Raw genomic sequence first — 16,691 nt, 5'->3', positions numbered from 1 at the left:
GCCTTACAGACTGAACGGAGGTGTTCCGCAAAGCGGTCGCCCAATCTGCGAAACCTGCGTAATCTGCGGAACACCTCCATTCAGTCCGTAAGGGTGACCCCGAGCTTCCGGTCACCTGTCATTTCAACTCTATCTCGCTCTCCGCGGATGTTGCCTGGCCTGCTGAGTCTTTCCAGCGTTTTCTGTTGTTATTTCGGATTTCCAGCATCCGCAGTAGTTTGCTATCGTAACTATGATAGGGAGCCGTGCCCTACTTCCCCGCTTGGACCCACAACATCACAGAACATAGAATTATTGGCCCAGAAATTCGGGTCTCCACGGGTGAGTACGCACTGCGCATGCGCGGGAAACCGGCACTTCCGATCCCCTGAAAGAAGGGGTTCAGAGGTCGAATGCGTGCGCGGGAGAGGCGGCGCGTGCGCATCGAACTTACGTTTTTTTTACAGGTTTTCCCGGGAGGGTAAGTCTCCAGGAGTTACACTTTTAAAAAGCAGGCGCAAGGCCTGCTTTTAACAAGGTAAGTGGTGAATTAATTAAAATTAAAACATTTTTTCCACAGGTTTATTATTTTTAAATACTTTAAAGAAAGGTAAGTTTATTTTTAGCCCCGTTATAAAATGTAATTACTGTAATTTTTTCAAAAATTTAAATTATTGTTTAAAATAGTTATTTCATGTAATTTATAGTTTATTTTTAAAATGTGATGGTTTTTAAAAATTTATTTGAAGATTTAGTGATGTTTTGGGGCTTATAGTATTTATAGGTTTGACAGGTCTTCCTGTCAATGTTATGAATGGGCATTCCCTGCTCCGATTGGCTCTCCATGGCCCACGTGATCCCAGGGGACGCTTCAAACTAACTGCGCCCCTGGGATACGCAAGCACTGCGCGCCGGCAGCTGGAGGAGGCCCAGGATCGGAATCCCACGCGGGCCCACAGCTCAACGGCCGGCGCGCTAGGTAAGTGCAGGTCGGAGGCTTGCACCCGCGGGAAGCCTCCGACCCGAATTTCTGGGCCATTCAATATCTCCATGCAAAACAAAGACCTTAAGGCTGTGGCCCAGTTTGGCCACTCAATTCCCCCACTGTCCGTGAACCTCCGGTCCATTTTGGACAGGACCAGCACCTCGTAAAATACATCTGGTCAAGATGGCCCAACAGAATGAGGAAATAGAGCAGGAAATCCAGAAACTAGGGGAAAGAAAATGGTATGAATCGGACTACAATGTTAGCCAAACTCCCTGGTTAAGAATGCTCACTCTATCCTTGGTAGTAGCTCATGGGTTAGTGCTAACAATTCTGATAACATTGGTATGTCACCTACGGCAACTGATCAGGAAGTTAGGAGGAGAAGTGTGGTGAGGAGGATGCCGAGAAACTCCAGGATGATTTGGACAGGTTGGGTGATTGGGCAGAAGCATGGCAGATGCAACATAACGTGGATAAATGCGAGGTTATCCACTTTGGTGGCAAAAACAGGAAGGCAGATTATTATCTGAACGGCAATAGATTGGGAAAAGGGGAAGTGCAACGAGACCTGGGTGTCCTTGTGCACCAGTCGCTGAAGGTAAGCATGCAGGTGCAGCAGGCGGTTAAGAAGGCAAATGGTATGTTGGCCTTCGTAGCGAGAGGGTTTGAGTACAGGAACAAGGATGTCTTGCTGCAGTTGTACAGGGCCTTGGTGAGACCACACCTTGAGTATTGTGTGCAGTTTTGGTCGCCTTATCTGAGGAAGGATGTTCTTGCCATGGAAGGAGTGCAGCGAAGATTCACCAGACTGATACCTGGGATGGCAGGAATGATGTATGAGGAGAGATTGGGTCGATTGGGCTTATACTTGCTGGAGTTTAGAAGAACGAGAGGGGATCTCATTGAAACTTATAAAATTCTGACAGGACTGGACAGACTAGATACAGGAAGGATGTTCCTGATGGTCGGGGAGTCCAGAACCAGGGGTCACAGTCTAAAGATAAGGGGTAAGCCATTTAGGACAGAGATGAGGAGGAATTTCTTCGCCCAGAGAGTGGTGAACCTGTGGAATTCTCTACCACAGAAGGCAGTAGAGGCCAATTTATTAAATATATTCAAGAAGGAGTTGGATATATTTCTTAAGGCTAAAGGGATCAAGGGGTATGGGGAGAAAGCAGGGACAGGGTACAGAATTTGGATGATCAGCCATGGTCTCATTGAATGGCGGAGCAGGCTCGAGGGGCCGAATGGCCCACTCCTGCTCCTATCTTCTATGTTTCTATGTTAGCGAAACGGGCTAATAACTTAGAATTAGCCAAAGTAGTCAAGAGCCGGTTGTGAGAAGTCAATAAGGATATTTCCTCCTCAGAGTAGGGAATTGTAAGAAATCTTTAAACCCAAAGAAATTGCAAGTTATAAAAGGAATAACGATTCTGCAAAAAGTAGGTCTCCCAATTCAGCAGGTGCGGGCTGATGACCTGGAGAGAATTCCAGTCACATCAGATAAGCACAGAGGGCTCAGGTCATCACAAGGACAGGCCGCCCAGCAGACATACCTCAATTGATAAGGAGGACAGCATGGAGCAGGTAGGATAAGCAAGATGTCTTTAGAAGCACAAGACATAATTAGATATATTTCTACGGGCAAAAGGGGTTAAGGGTTACGGAGAGAAGGCGGGGACGGGATACTGAATTAAAGGATCAGCCATGATCTCATTAAATGGCGGAGCAGGCACGAAGGGCCGAATGGCCTACTCCTGCTCCTATCTTCTATGTATCTATGTATCTATGTATAATAACATTAAGATTGAGGAGCAGGAGTCGGCCATTCGGCCCCTCGAGCCTGCTCCGCCATTCAATAAGATCATGGCTGATCATCGACCTCAACTCCACCTTCCCGCCTGACCTCCTAAACCCTTGATCACCCTAGAGGCTGATCTATCTCATCCTTGAATATACTCAAAGTCTCAGCATTCACAGCCCTCTGGGGCAGAGAACTCTAAAGATTCACAACCCTCTGAGTGAAGAAATTCCTCCTCACCTCAGTCCTAAATGGCCGACCTCTTATCCTGAGACTATGTCCCCGAGTTCTAGACACTCCAGCCAGGGGAAACCACCTCTCTGCATCTACCCTGTCAATCCTCCTCAGAATCTTGTGTGTTTCAATGAGATCACCTCTCATTCTTCTAAACTCCAGAGAGTATCGGCCCATTCTACACAATCTCTCATCACAGGACAGCCCTCTCATCCCAGGAATCAATCTAGTGAATCCTCGTTGCACCGCCTCCAAGGCAAGTATATCCTTCCTTAGATAAGGAGACCAAAACTGTGCCCAGTACTCCAGGTGTGGTCTCACCAAGGCCCTGTACAATTGGAGCAAGACTTCCTTACTCTTATACTCCAATCCCTTGCAATAAAGGCCAACATGCCATTTGCCTTCCTCATTGCTTGCTGTACCTACATGCTAACTTTGTGTTTCCTGTACGAGGACACCCAAATCTCTCTCAACACCAACATTTGAAAGTTTCTCACCATTTTAAAAAATATTCTGTTTTTCTAATCTTCCTGCCAAAGTGAATAACCTCACATTGCCCTACATTACACTCTATCTGCCACCTTACTGCCCACTCACTCAGTCTATCTATATCCCTTTGCAGACTCGGTGTTCTCCTCACAGCTTACTGTCCCACCTAGCTTTGTATCGTCAGCAAACTTGGATACATTACACTCGGTCCCTTCATCTAGGTCATTAATATAGATTGTAAATAACTGAGGCCCCAACACTGATCCTTGCGGCACCCCACTAGTTACAGCCTGACAACCGGAAAATGACCCGTTTATCCCTTTTAGAACAGAGAGAGGGAAATAGATGACCTCAGCAAGATGGGGGGGGGGGGGGTGGTGCTGTTAGAGGTACCCTCTCCCTTGTAATTGGACGATGGGAAACGGTAAAAATGGTTAACACCAGGTAACCACCAGCCCATCGAAATAAGGTATAAAATCAGGCGACCGAGAGGAAAACAGGCAGTTAGGGGCGAAGGCTTCCCTTGGGTGGATGCAGGCTGGCTACGGCCTAACACCTTGGTCAAGTTTAGCCTCCGAGCTGGATCGATGCTGGTCAACAGCCTAACACCTCCAACAGCTCAAGGGACGACCCAACGGACGTGACCGCTGCTGCAGGCTGCAGGGATCCACCCAATCCGAGACCACCGTACCGCCTCACCGACGGCCATCCGTCCAGTCATTTTGTTCCGTTCCAGGGCCGTAGATCGCTCTCATCTGTCACGGGTTGTATGTCTACTGTATCTATTTCAATCGCATCTAGTATCTCATTATGCTTAAAATGCTGCTCTTTAATACAACGCCTTACAACTCCTAAGATCCTTTGGGTAATCTGTGTGTGACCTGTGATCCAAATTCTTACACTCCCGCTTCCCCACCTTCTCCCCATATCCCTCAATCCCAGCATGTCCCCATATCCCTCAGTCCCACCTTCTCCCCACATCCCTCAATCCCAGCATTTCCCCATATCCCTCAGACCCACCTCCCCACCTTCTCCCCATATCCCTCACTCCCACCTCCCCACCTTCTCCCCATATCCCTCAATCCCAGCATCTCCCCATATCCCTCAGACCCACCTCCCCACCTTCTCCCCATATCCCTCAGACCCACCTCCCCACCTTCTCCCCATATCCCTCACTCCCCCCTCCCCACCTTCTCCCCATATCCCTCAGACCCACCTCCCACCTTCTCCCCATATCCCTCACTCCCCCCTCCCCACCTTCTCCCCATATCCCTCAGACCCACCTCCCCACCTTCTCCCATATCCCTCACTCCCACCTTCCCACCTTCTCCCCATATCCCTCAGACCCACCTCCCAACCTTCTCCCCATACCCCTCACTCCCACCTCCCCACCTTCTCCCCATATCCCTCACTCCCACCTCCCCACCTACTTCCCATATCCCTCATTCCCACCTCCCCACCTTCTCCCCATATCCCTCACTCCCCCCTCCCCACCTTCTCCCCATATCCCTCACTCCCCCCTCCCCACCTTCTCCCCATATCCCTCAGACCCACCTCGCAACCTTCTCCCCATACCCCTCACTCCCACCTCCCCACCTTCTCCCCATATCCCTCACTCCCACCTCCCCACCTTCTCCCCATATCCCTCAATCCCAGCACTTCCCCATATCCCTCACTCCCACCTCCCCACATTCTCCCCATATCCCTCACTCCCACCTCCCCACCTTCTCCCCATGTCCCTCACTCCCACCTCCCCACCTTCTCCCCATATCCCTCAATCCCAGCATCTCTCCATATCCCTCACTCCCACCTCCCCGCCTTCTCCCCATGAAGGGGGATGTTAAACCGAGGCCTCGTCTCCCTGTTCAGGGGGATGTTAAACCGAGGCCCCGTCTCCCTGTTCAGGGGGGATGTTAAACCGAGGCCCCGTCTCCCTGTTCAGGGGGATGTTAAACCGAGGCCCCGTCTCCCTGTTCAGGGGGATGTTAAACCGAGGCCCCGTCTCCCTGTTCAGGGGGGGATGTTAAACCGAGGCCCCGTCTCCCTGTTCAGGGGGATGTTAAACCGAGGCCCCGTCTCCCTGTTCAGGGGGATGTTAAACCGAGGTCCCGTCTCCCTGTTCAGGGGGGATGTTAAACCGAGGCCCCGTCTCCCTGTTCAGGGGGATGTTAAACCGAGGCCCCGTCTCCCTGTTCAGGGGGATGTTAAACCGAGGCCCGGTCTCCCTGTTCAGGGGGGATGTTAAACCGAGGCCCCGTCTCCCTGTTCAGGGGGATGTTAAACCGAGGCCCCGTCTCCCTGTTCAGGGGGATGTTAAACCGAGGCCCCGTCTCCCTGTTCAGGGGGGATGTTAAACCGAGGCCCCGTCTCCCTGTTCAGGGGGATGTTAAACCGAGGCCCCGTCTCCCTGTTCAGGGGGGATGTTAAACCGAGGCCCCGTCTCCCTGTTCAGGGGGATGTTAAACCGAGGCCCCGTCTCCCTGTTCAGGGGATGTTAAACCGAGGCCCCGTCTCCCTGTTCAGGGGGGTTGTTAAACCGAGGCCCCGTCTCCCTGTTCAGGGGGATGTTAAACCGAGGCCCCGTCTCCCTGTTCAGGGGGATGTTAAACCGAGGGCCCCGTCTCCCTGTTCAGGGGGATGTTAAACCGAGGCCACCGTCTCCCTGTTCAGGGGGATGTTAAACCGAGGCCCGTCTCCCTGTTCAGGGGGATGTAACCGAGGCCCCGTCTCCTGTTCAGGGGATGTTAACCGAGGCCCGTCTCCCTGTTCAGGGGGATGTTAAACCGAGGCCCCGTCTCCCTGTTCAGGGGGATGTTAAACGAGGCCCCGTCTCCCTGTTCAGGGGGGATGTTAAACCGAGGCCCCGTCTCCCTGTTCAGGGGGATGTTAAACCGAGGCCCCGTCTCCCTGTTCAGGGGGATGTTAAACCGAGGCCCCGTCTCCCTGTTCAGGGGGATGTTAAACCGAGGCCCCGTCTCCCTGTTCAGGGGGATGTTAAACCGAGGCCCCGTCTCCCTGTTCAGGGGGATGTTAAACCGAGGCCCCCGTCTCCCTGTTCAGGGGGATGTTAAACCGAGGCCTCGTCTCCCTGTTCAGGGGGATGTTAAACCGAGGCCCCGTCTCCCTGTTCAGGGGGATGTTAAACCGAGGCCCCGTCTCCCTGTTCAGGGGGATGTTAAACCGAGGCCCCGTCTCCCTGTTCAGGGGGATGTTAAACCGAGGCCCCGTCTCCCTGTTCAGGGGGGATGTTAAACCGAGGCCCCGTCTCCCTGTTCAGGGGGGATGTTTAAACCGAGGCCCCGTCTCCCTGTTCAGGGGGATGTTAAACCGAGGCCCCGTCTCCCTGTTCAGGGGGATGTTAAACCGAGGCCCCGTCTCCCTGTTCAGGGGGATGTTAAACCGAGGCCCCGTCTCCCTGTTCAGGGGGATGTTAAACCGAGGCCCCGTCTCCCTGTTCAGGGGGATGTTAAACCGAGGCCCCGTCTCCCTGTTCAGGGGGGATGTTAAACCGAGGCCCCGTCTCCCTGTTCAGGGGGATGTTAAACCGAGGGCCCCGTCTCCCTGTTCAGGGGGATGTTAAACCGAGGCCCCGTCTCCCTGTTCAGGGGGATGTTAAACCGAGGCCCCGTCTCCCTGTTCAGGGGGATGTTAAACCGAGGCCCCGTCTCCCTGTTCAGGGGGATGTTAAACGAGGCCCCGTCTCCCTGTTCAGGGGGATGTTAAACCGAGGCCCCGTCTCCCTGTTCAGGGGGATGTTAAACCGAGGCCCCGTCTCCCTCGTTCAGGGGGATGTTAAACCGAGGCCCCGTCTCCCTGTTCAGGGGGATGTTAAACCGAGGCCCCGCTCCTGTTCAGGGGGATGTTAAACCGAGGCCCGTCTCCCTGTTCAGGGGGATGTTAAACCGAGGCCCCGTCTCCCTGTTCAGGGGGATGTTAAAACCGAGGCCCCGTCTCCCTGTTCAGGGGGATGTTAAACCGAGGCCCCGTCTCCCTGTTCAGGGGGGATGTTTAAACCGAGGCCCCGTCTCCCTGTTCAGGGGGATGTTAAACCGAGGCCCCGTCTCCCTGTTCAGGGGGATGTTAAACCGAGGCCCCCGTCTCCCTGTTCAGGGGGATGTTAAACCGAGGCCCCGTCTCCCTGTTCAGGGGGATGTTAAACCGAGGCCCCGTCTCCCTGTTCAGGGGGATGTTAAACCGAGGCCCCGTCTCCCTGTTCAGGGGGATGTTAAACCGAGGCCCCGTCTCCCTGTTCAGGGGGATGTTAAACCGAGGCCCCCGTCTCCCTGTTCAGGGGGATGTTAAACCGAGGCCCCGTCTCCCTGTTCAGGGGGGATGTTAAACCGAGGCCCCGTCTCCCTGTTCAGGGGGATGTTAAACCGAGGCCCCGTCTCCCTGTTCAGGGGGATGTTAAACCGAGGCCCCGTCTCCCTGTTCAGGGGGATGTTAAACCGAGGCCCCGTCTCCCTGTTCAGGGGGATGTTAAACCGAGGCCCCGTCTCCCTGTTCAGGGGGATGTTAAACCGAGGCCCCCGTCTCCCTGTTCAGGGGGATGTTAAACCGAGGCCCCGTCTCCCTGTTCAGGGGGGATGTTAAACCGAGGCCCCCGTCTCCCTGTTCAGGGGGATGTTAAACCGAGGCCCCGTCTCCCTGTTCAGGGGGATGTTAAACCGAGGCCCCGTCTCCCTGTTCAGGGGATGTTAAACCGAGGCCCCGTCTCCCTGTTCAGGGGGATGTTAAACCGAGGCCCCGTCTCCCTGTTCAGGGGGATGTTAAACCGAGGCCCCGTCTCCCTGTTCAGGGGGATGTTAAACCGAGGCCCCGTCTCCCTGTTCAGGGGATGTTAAACCGAGGCCCCGTCTCCCTGTTCAGGGGGATGTTAAACCGAGGCCCCGTCTCCCTGTTCAGGGGGATGTTAAACCGAGGCCCCGTCTCCCTGTTCAGGGGGATGTTAAACCGAGGCCCCGTCTCCCTGTTCAGGGGGATGTTAACCGAGGCCCCGTCTCCCTGTTCAGGGGGATGTTAAACCGAGGCCCCGTCTCCCTGTTCAGGGGGATGTTAAACCGAGGCCCCGTCTCCCTGTTCAGGGGGATGTTAAACCGAGGCCCCGTCTCCCTGTTCAGGGGGATGTTAAACCGAGGCCCCGTCTCCCTGTTCAGGGGGGATGTTAAACCGAGGCCCCCGTCTCCCTGTTCAGGGGGATGTTTAAACCGAGGCCCCGTCTCCCTGTTCAGGGGGGATGTTAAACCGAGGCCCCGTCTCCCTGTTCAGGGGATGTTAACCGAGCCCCGTCTCCCTGTTCAGGGGGATGTTAAACCGAGGCCACCGTCTCCTGTTCAGGGGATGTTAGAACCGAGGCCCCGTCTCCCTGTTCAGGGGGATGTTAAACCGAGGCCCCCGTCTCCCTGTTCAGGGGGATGTTAAACCGAGGCCCCGTCTCCCTGTTCAGGGGGATGTTAAACCGAGGCCCCGTCTCCCTGTTCAGGGGGATGTTAAACCGAGGCCCCCGTCTCCCTGTTCAGGGGGATGTTAAACCGAGGCCCCGTCTCCCTGTTCAGGGGGATGTTAAACCGAGGCCCCGTCTCCTGTTCAGGGGGATGTTAAACCGAGGCCCCGTCTCCCTGTTCAGGGGGATGTTAAACCGAGGCCCCCGTCTCCCTGTTCAGGGGGATGTTAAACCGAGGCCCCGTCTCCCTGTTCAGGGGGGATGTTAAACCGAGGCCCCGTCTCCCTGTTCAGGGGGATGTTAAACCGAGGCCCCGTCTCTCTGTTCAGGGGGATGTTAAACCGAGGCCCCGTCTCCCTGTTCAGGGGGGATGTTAAACCGAGGCCCCGTCTCCCTGTTCAGGGGGATGTTAAACCGAGGCCCCGTCTCCCTGTTCAGGGGGATGTTAAACCGAGGCCCCGTCTCCCTGTTCAGGGGGATGTTAAACCGAGGCCCCGTCTCCCTGTTCAGGGGGATGTTAAACCGAGGCCCCGTCTCCCTGTTCAGGGGGATGTTAAACCGAGGCCCCGTCTCCCTGTTCAGGGGGATGTTAAACCGAGGCCCCGTCTCCCTGTTCAGGGGGGATGTTAAACCGAGGCCCCGTCTCCCTGTTCAGGGGGATGTTAAAACCGAGGCCCCGTCTCCCTGTTCAGGGGGATGTTAAACCGAGGCCCCGTCTCCCTGTTCAGGGGGATGTTAAACCGAGGCCCCGTCTCCCTGTTCAGGGGGATGTTAAACCGAGGCCCGTCTCCCTGTTCAGGGGATGTTAAACCGAGGCCCCGTCTCCCTGTTCAGGGGGATGTTAAACCGAGGCCCCGTCTCCCTGTTCAGGGGGATGTTAAACCGAGGCCCCGTCTCCCTGTTCAGAGGGGTATGTTAAACCGAGGCCCCGTCTCCCTGTTCAGGTGGGATGTTAAACCGAGGCCCCGTCTCCCTGTTCAGGGGGATGTTAAACCGAGCCCCGTCTCCCTGTTCAGGGGGATGTTAAACCGAGGCCCCGTCTCCCTGTTCAGGGGGATGTTAAACCGAGGCCCCGTCTCCCTGTTCAGGGGGATGTTAAACCGAGGCCCCGTCTCCCTGTTCAGGTGGATGTTAAACCGAGGCCCCGTCTCCCCTGTTCAGGGGGATGTTAAACCGAGGCCCCGTCTCCCTGTTCAGGGGGATGTTAAACCGAGGCCGCTCTCCCTGTTCAGGGGGATGTTAAACCGAGGCCCCGTCTCCCTGTTCAGGGGGATGTTAAACCGAGGCCCGTCTCCCTGTTCAGGGGGATGTTAAACCGAGGCCCCGTCTCCCTGTTCAGGGGGATGTTAAACCGAGGCCCCGTCTCCTGTTCAGGGGGATGTTAAACCGAGGCCCCGTCTCCCTGTTCAGGGGGATGTTAAACGAGGCCCCGTCTCCCTGTTCAGGGGGATGTTAAACCGAGGCCCCGTCTCCCTGTTCAGGGGGATGTTAAACCGAGGCCCCGTCTCCCTGTTCAGGGGGATGTTAAACCGAGGCCCCGTCTCCCTGTTCAGGGGGGATGTTAAACCGAGGCCCCGTCTCCCTGTTCAGGGGGATGTTAAACCGAGGCCCCGTCTCCCTGTTCAGGGGATGTTAAACCGAGGCCCGTCTCCCTGTTCAGGGGATGTTAAACCGAGGCCCCGTCTCCCTGTTCAGGGGGATGTTAAACCGAGGCCCCGTCTCCCTGTTCAGGGGGATGTTAAACCGAGGCCCCGTCTCCCTGTTCAGGGGGATGTTAAACCGAGGCCCCGTCTCCTGTTCAGGGGGATGTTAAACCGAGGCCCCGTCTCCCTGTTCAGGGGGATGTTAAACCGAGGCCCCGTCTCCCTGTTCAGGTGGATGTTAAACCGAGGCCCGTCTCCCTGTTCAGGGGGATGTTAAACGAGGCCCGTCTCCCTGTTCAGGGGGATGTTAAACCGAGGCCCCGTCTCCCTGTTCAGGTGGATGTTAAACCGAGGCCCCGTCTCCCTGTTCAGGGGGATGTTAAACCGAGGCCCGTCTCCCTGTTCAGGGGGATGTTAAACCGAGGCCCCGTCTCCCTGTTCAGGGGGATGTTAAACCGAGGCCCCGTCTCCCTGTTCAGGGGGATGTTAAACCGAGGCCCCGTCTCCCTGTTCAGGGGATGTTAAACCGAGGCCCCGCTCCCTGTTCAGGGGATGTTAAACCGAGGCCCCGTCTCCCTGTTCAGGGGGATGTTAAACCGAGGCCCCGTCTCCCTGTTCAGGGGGATGTTAAAACCGAGGCCCCGTCTCCCTGTTCAGGGGGATGTTAAACCGAGGCCCCGTCTCCCTGTTCAGGGGGATGTTAAACCGAGGCCCGTCTCCCTGTTCAGGGGGATGTTAAACCGAGGCCCCGTCTCCCTGTTCAGGGGGATGTTAAACCGAGGCCCGTCTCCCTGTTCAGGGGGATGTTAAACCGAGGCCCCGTCTCCCTGTTCAGGGGGATGTTAAACCGAGGCCCCGTCTCCCTGTTCAGGGGGATGTTAAACCGAGGCCCCGTCTCCCTGTTCAGGGGGGATGTTAAACCGAGGCCCCGTCTCCCTGTTCAGGGGGATGTTAAACCGAGGCCCCGTCTCCCTGTTCAGGGGGATGTTAAACCGAGGCCCCGTCTCCTGTTCAGGGGGATGTTAAACCGAGGCCCCGTCTCCCTGTTCAGGGGATGTTAAACCGAGGCCCCGTCTCCCTGTTCAGGGGGATGTTAAACCGAGGCCCCGTCTCCCTGTTCAGGGGGATGTTAAACCGAGGCCCCGTCTCCCTGTTCAGGGGGATGTTAAACCGAGGCCCCGTCTCCCTGTTCAGGGGGATGTTAAACCGAGGCCCCGTCTCCCTGTTCAGGGGGATGTTAAACCGAGGCCCGTCTCCCTGTTCAGGGGGATGTTAAACCGAGGCCCCGTCTCCCTGTTCAGGGGGATGTTAAACCGAGGCCCCGTCTCCTGTTCAGGGGGATGTTAACCGAGGCCCCGTCTCCCTGTTCAGGGGGGATGTTAAACCGAGGCCCCGTCTCCCTGTTCAGGGGGGATGTGTTAAACCGAGGCCCCGTCTCCCTGTTCAGGGGGATGTTAAACCGAGGCCCCGTCTCCCTGTTCAGGGGGATGTTAAACCGAGGCCCCGTCTCCCTGTTCAGGGGGATGTTAAACCGAGGCCCCGTCTCCCTGTTCAGGGGGATGTTAAACCGAGGCCCCGTCTCCCTGTTCAGGGGGATGTTAAACCGAGGCCCCGTCTCCCTGTTCAGGGGGATGTTAAACCGAGGCCCCGTCTCCCTGTTCAGGGGGGATGTTAAACCGAGGCCCTCGTCTCCCTGTTCAGGGGGATGTTAAACCGAGGCCCCGTCTCCCTGTTCAGGGGGATGTTAAACCGAGGCCCCGTCTCCCTGTTCAGGGGGATGTTAAACCGAGGCCCCGTCTCCCTGTTCAGGGGGATGTTAAACCGAGGCCCCGTCTCCCTGTTTCAGGGGGATGTTAAACCGAGGCCCCGTCTCCCTGTTCAGGGGGATGTTAAACCGAGGCCCCGTCTCCCTGTTCAGGGGGATGTTAAACCGAGGCCCCGTCTCCCTGTTCAGGGGGATGTTAAACCGAGGCCCCGTCTCCCTGTTCAGGGGGATGTTAAACCGAGGCCCCGTCTCCCTGTTCAGGGGGATGTTAAACCGAGGCCCCCGTCTCCCTGTTCAGGGGGATGTTAAACCGAGGCCCCGTCTCCCTGTTCAGGGGGATGTTAAACCGAGCCCCGTCTCCCTGTTCAGGGAGTTAACGGGATGTAGAAACCGAGGCCCCGTCTCCCTGTTCAGGGGGGATGTTAAACCGAGGCCCCGTCTCCCTGTTCAGGGGGATGTTAAACCGAGGCCCCGTCTCCCTGTTCAGGGGGATGTTAAACCGAGGCCCCGTCTCCCTGTTCAGGGGGATGTTAAACCGAGGCCCCGTCTCCCTGTTCAGGGGGATGTTAAACCGAGGCCTCGTCTCCCTGTTCAGGGGGATGTTAAACCGAGGCCCCGTCTCCCTGTTCAGGGGATGTTAAACCGAGGCCCCGTCTCCCTGTTCAGGGGGATGTTAAACCGAGGCCCCGTCTCCCTGTTCAGGGGGATGTTAAACCGAGGCCCCGTCTCCCTGTTCAGGGGGATGTTAAACCGAGGCCCCCGTCTCCCTGTTCAGGGGGGATGTTAAACCGAGGCCCCCGTCTCCCTGTTCAGGGGGATGTTAAACCGAGGCCCCGTCTCCCCTGTTCAGGGGGATGTTAAACCGAGGCCCCGTCTCCCTGTTCAGGGGGGATGTTAAACCGAGGCCCCGTCTCCCTGTTCAGGGGGGATGTTAAACCGAGGCCCCGTCTCCCTGTTCAGGGGGATGTTAAACCGAGGCCCCGTCTCCCTGTTCAGGGGGATGTTAAACCGAGGCCCCCGTCTCCCTGTTCAGGGGGATGTTAAACCGAGGCCCCGTCTCCCTGTTCAGGGGGATGTTAAACCGAGGCCCCGTCTCCCTGTTCAGGGGGATGTTAAACCGAGGCCTCCGTCTCCCTGTTCAGGGGGATGTTAAACCGAGGCCCCGTCTCCCTGTTCAGGGGGGATGTTAAACCGAGGGCCCTCGTCTCCCTGTTCAGGGGGATGTTAAACCGAGGCCTCCGTCTCCCTGTTCAGGGGGATGTTAAACCGAGGCCCCGTCTCCCTGTTCAGGGGGATGTTAAACCGAGGCCCCGTCTCCCTGTTCAGGGGATGTTAAACCGAGGCCCCGTCTCCCTGTTCAGGGGGATGTTAAACCGAGGCCCCGTCTCCCTGTTCAGGGGGATGTTAAACCGAGGCCCCGTCTCCCTGTTCAGGGGGATGTTAAACCGAGGCCTCCGTCTCCCTGTTCAGGGGGATGTTAAACCGAGGCCTCCGTCTCCCTGTTCAGGGGGATGTTAAACCGAGGCCACGTCTCCCTGTTCAGGGGGATGTTAAACCGAGGCCCCGTCTCCCTGTTCAGGGGGGATGTTAAACCGAGGCCCCGTCTCCCTGTTCAGGGGGATGTTAAAACCGAGGCCCCGTCTCCCTGTTCAGGGGGGATGTTAAACCGAGGCCCCGTCTCCCTGTTCAGGGGGATGTTAAACCGAGGCCCCGTCTCCCTGTTCAGGGGGATGTTAAACCGAGGCCCCGTCTCCCTGTTCAGGGGGGATGTTAAACCGAGGCCCCGTCTCCCTGTTCAGGGGGATGTTAAACCGAGGCCCCGTCTCCCTGTTCAGGGGGATGTTAAACCGAGGCCCCGTCTCCCTGTTCAGGGGGATGTTAAACCGAGGCCCCGTCTCCCTGTTCAGGGGGATGTTAAACCGAGGCCCCGTCTCCCTGTTCAGGGGGGATGTTAAACCGAGGCCCCGTCTCCCTGTTCAGGGGGATGTTAAACCGAGGCCCCGTCTCCCTGTTCAGGGGGATGTTAAACCGAGCCCCGTCTCCCTGTTCAGGGGGATGTTAAACCGAGGCCCTCGTCTCCCTGTTCAGGGGGATGTTAAACCGAGGCCCCGTCTCCCTGTTCAGGGGGATGTTAAACCGAGGCCCCGTCTCCCTGTTCAGGGGGATGTTAAACCGAGGCCCCGTCTCCCTGTTCAGGGGGATGTTAAACCGAGGCCCCGTCTCCCTGTTCAGGGGGATGTTAAACCGAGGCCCGTCTCCCTGTTCAGGGGGATGTTAAACCGAGGCCTCGTCTCCCTGTTCAGGGGGATGTTAAACCGAGGCCCCGTCTCCCTGTTCAGGGGGATGTTAAACCGAGGCCCCGTCTCCCTGTTCAGGGGGATGTTAAACCGAGGCCCCGTCTCCCTGTTCAGGGGGATGTTAAACCGAGGGCCCCGTCTCCCTGTTCAGGGGGATGTTAAACCGAGGCCTCCGTCTCCCTGTTCAGGGGGATGTTAAACCGAGGCCTCGTCTCCCTGTTCAGGGGGATGTTAAACCGAGGCCCCGTCTCCCTGTTCAGGGGGGATGTTAAACCGAGGCCCCGTCTCCCTGTTCAGGGGGATGTTAAACCGAGGCCCTGTCTCCCTGTTCAGGGGGATGTTAAAACCGAGGCCCGTCTCCCTGTTCAGGGGGATGTTAAACCGAGGCCCCGTCTCCCTGTTCAGGGGGATGTTAAACCGAGGCCCCGTCTCCCTGTTCAGGGGGATGTTAAACCGAGGCCCTCGTCTCCCTGTTCAGGGGGGATGTTAAACCGAGGCCCGTCTCCCTGTTCAGGGGGATGTTAAACCGAGGCCCGTCTCCCTGTTCAGGGGGATGTTAAACCGAGGCCCCGTCTCCCTGTTCAGGGGATGTTAACCGAGGCCCCGTCTCCCTGTTCAGGGGGATGTTAAACCGAGGCCCCGTCTCCCTGTTCAGGGGGGATGTTAAACGAGGCCCCGTCTCCCTGTTCAGGGGGATGTTAAACCGAGGCCCCGTCTCCCTGTTCAGGGGGGATGTTAAACCGAGGCCCCGTCTCCCTGTTCAGGGGGATGTTAAACCGAGGCCCCGTCTCCCTGTTCAGGGGGATGTTAAACCGAGGCCCCGTCTCCCTGTTCAGGGGGGATGTTAAACCGAGGCCCGTCTCCCTGTTCAGGGGATGTTAAACCGAGGCCCGTCTCCTGTTCAGGGGGATGTTAAACCGAGGCCCCGTCTCCCTGTTCAGGGGGATGTTAAACCGAGGCCCCGTCTCCTGTTCAGGGGGGATGTTAAACCGAGGCCCCGTCTCCCTGTTCAGGGGGATGTTAAACCGAGGCCCCGTCTCCCTGTTCAGGGGGGATGTTAAACCGAGGCCCCGTCTCCCTGTTCAGGGGGGATGTTAAACCGAGGCCCCGTCTCCCTGTTCAGGGGGATGTTAAACCGAGGCCCCGTCTCCCTGTTCAGGGGGGATGTTAAACCGAGGCCCCGTCTCCCTGTTCAGGGGGATGTTAAACCGAGGCCCCGTCTCCCTGTTCAGGGGGATGTTAAACCGAGGCCCCGTCTCCCTGTTCAGGGGGATGTTAAACCGAGGCCCCGTCTCCCTGTTCAGGGGGATGTTAAACCGAGGCCCCGTCTCCCTGTTCAGGGGGATGTTAAACCGAGGCCCTCGTCTCCCTGTTCAGGGGATGTTAAACCGAGGCCCCGTCTCCCTGTTCAGGGGGATGTTAAACCGAGGCCCCGTCTCCCTGTTCAGGGGATGTTAAACGAGGCCCGTCTCCCTGTTCAGGGGGATGTTAAACCGAGGCCCGTCTCCCTGTTCAGGGGGATGTTAAACCGAGGCCCCGTCTCCCTGTTCAGGGGGGATGTTAAACCGAGGCCCCGTCTCCCTGTTCAGGGGGATGTTAAACCGAGGCCCGCTCCTTTCGGGGGATTAAACCGAGGCCCCGTCTCCCTGTTCAGGGGGATGTTAAACCGAGGCCCCGTCTCCCTGTTCAGGGGGATGTTAAACCGAGGCCCCGTCTCCCTGTTCAGGGGGATGTTAAACCGAGGCTCCGTCTCCCTGTTCAGGGGGATGTTAAACCGAGGCCTCCGTCTCCCTGTTCAGGGGATGTTAAACCGAGGCCCCGTCTCCCTGTTCAGGGGGATGTTAAACCGAGGCCTCCGTCTCCCTGTTCAGGGGGGATGTTAAACCGAGGCCCCGTCTCCCTGTTCAGGGGGATGTTAAACCGAGGCCTCCGTCTCCCTGTTCAGGGGGATGTTAAAACCGAGGGCCACTGTCTCCCTGTTCAGGGGGATGTTAACCGAGGCCTCGTCTCCCTGTTCAGGGGGGATGTTAAACCGAGGCCTCGTCTCCCTGT

The sequence above is a fragment of the Somniosus microcephalus genome, unplaced genomic scaffold (genome assembly GCF_052327205.1).
Source record: "Somniosus microcephalus isolate GS21.2 unplaced genomic scaffold, FLI_Smic_1.0 unresolved_chr3, whole genome shotgun sequence".
NCBI lineage: Eukaryota > Metazoa > Chordata > Chondrichthyes > Squaliformes > Somniosidae > Somniosus > Somniosus microcephalus.
The sequence above is the reverse complement of the archived record's forward strand: the minus strand, read 5'-3'. Positions refer to the sequence as shown.